This window comes from Meles meles, chromosome 10 (genome assembly GCF_922984935.1).
Source record: "Meles meles chromosome 10, mMelMel3.1 paternal haplotype, whole genome shotgun sequence".
NCBI lineage: Eukaryota > Metazoa > Chordata > Mammalia > Carnivora > Mustelidae > Meles > Meles meles.
In genome coordinates this window covers 33,250,649-33,252,543 of record NC_060075.1, presented here as the reverse complement: position 1 = coordinate 33,252,543, position 1,895 = coordinate 33,250,649, and the positions used below count along the sequence as shown (strand labels likewise).

The 1,895-nt window shown below is 42.7% G+C and overlaps 1 non-coding gene across 1 annotated transcript; it reads right to left on the bottom strand.

The window, feature by feature from the left end:
* Positions 1-382: 382 nt before the first annotated feature.
* On the bottom strand, positions 383-489 carry LOC123952372. The gene has a single exon (XR_006820624.1). It is a non-coding gene; the product is annotated as a U6 spliceosomal RNA (small nuclear RNA).
* Positions 490-1,895: the final 1,406 nt, after the last annotated feature.

The window sequence follows — 1,895 nt, the reverse complement described above, 5'->3', positions numbered from 1 at the left end:
CACAGATATTGCATGACAAGTAGAACTTTTCGTCAGAAGAGAAAAAGTTTTCTTTTTATCAGAAAGATAATTCTGAAGTTTGTGGGTGTAGATAATAGCAGAATAATGACACTGCCTTTTGAAACAAAATCTGGGGATTCGGAATGCCTTTCCTTTAAGAACGTGGCCTCTGCCTCGGCGCACTGCCCATCCCCCAACAACCGTGATAGCAGTGGGGCCCCCAGCGCTCCGCTGGCTCCTCCCGGATTATCATCAGCAAAGTTGATAATTTAGAATTGAGAGGTAACTACTTATTGCATAGTCAGGGAAACTATTTTACTGGAGATGAGGAACTGGATTTTGTCAACCTATTATTGCTGTGTATTTTACTTTTTTTTTTTTTTGTAATATGGAACGCTTCACGAATTTGCATGTGATCCTGGTGCAGGGACTATGCTAATCTTCTCTGTATGGTTCCAGTTTTAGTATATGTGCTGCCAAAGCGAGCATGCTATGTATTTTACGTTGTGTGGCTAAGAGAGTTTATTGGGATAATGGATATCAGTGGTTCTCTAACTTGTTTTCATCATAATCACCAGTGGAAATTTTAAATAATACATCTGGACCCATCTTCAGAGTATTTGATTTCAATTCATCTAGGTAGGACAGCGCCTAATTTTATTTCTTTCGAGGGTTGGGCCGTGTGGTGTGGACCCAGCAAGGGGGGATGGTCCTGATGGCGTGGTGGGGGGTGGTGGAGGGTGTGGTCAGGACCTCTTTTTTTGTGTGGTTGTTGTTGTTTGTTTGTTTGTTTGTTTTGGTTTGGTTTTTGTTTGTTTGTTTTAGCATCTCTGGTTATCTGTTTGAATGCCCCCTGACACATTCTCTACTGACCTCAGAGTTTCACTAATGCAAGTCCTAGGCCCAAGGGTTGTCAGTGCAAGAGAACTCACCCCAAACGGTTTTCCTCATTAAGGTGAGGATCTTGCAAAGTAAAGTGGCTGGAGAAGAAAAGATCTTTGTTTACCAGTAAAGGCACAGCCTGGCAGGCATTTTAGATTTGCGTATCCTCAACCGGTAACACATTGAATATTTCACTTGGACTTATATAAGAAGAGTAAGAATCTGCTGCTCTCTTTCTAATTTATCATGGGGGTGCTGTTGGGATCTCTGAGAGGGAGAGACTCTGCAAATGACTGCAATTCTTAGAAGAGTGGGGTGTTATATTCCAGGGGTTCCCAATTCTCCCAGAGGGTAGGTACTAAAGTCAGCACTTAAGGCAAAGGATAACGAAAACTACCCTTGCAATTCCCTTATAAACATATGAAGGTAGTGGAGCTCTGCTCCCAGTTCAACACAGTTTTTCTTCTAGTGTTAAAACATTGCTTCTTCTTTGGGCCCTTAAGAGATGGTTTGTGCTTAAAAAAGGACCATTTGTACTTAAAACCAATATCTTTGATACAAACTTCCCACCCAGAGGGCTGAGAAACTCAAGTTGAGAGTGCCTCTGGCTAAGGAGCAAGGAGGACACGTGAAAGAAATGTTGAGTTGTCACAGTAGGAGGGTTTGGCCTGCTCTAGCCTACTGTATCTTACCTGAGAGCAGTGGGCGCAGACGAGCCCCTCAGGCTGCTGTATCTGGGGACCATGACTACGAGGTACAGGAATGAAGACCCAAGTTCGTCTGGAGCAAACTCCCTCCATTACAAGAGCAATCATTTTTGTGGTTAGTCTTAGACTCTCCTTGCCTAGGAAATAGATGTAACAGGACTTTTAAAAACTTTCTGTGGCTTATCAGTTTGCAAAAAGAGCCCTGGAGGCTTCTGTAAATGAATGAATTCAAGACCTTCTGCTCTTCTTTCTGACTAAAATGAGAGAAACCTGCTTTTAAGAGTGTGGCACTAACAAATGATCTTC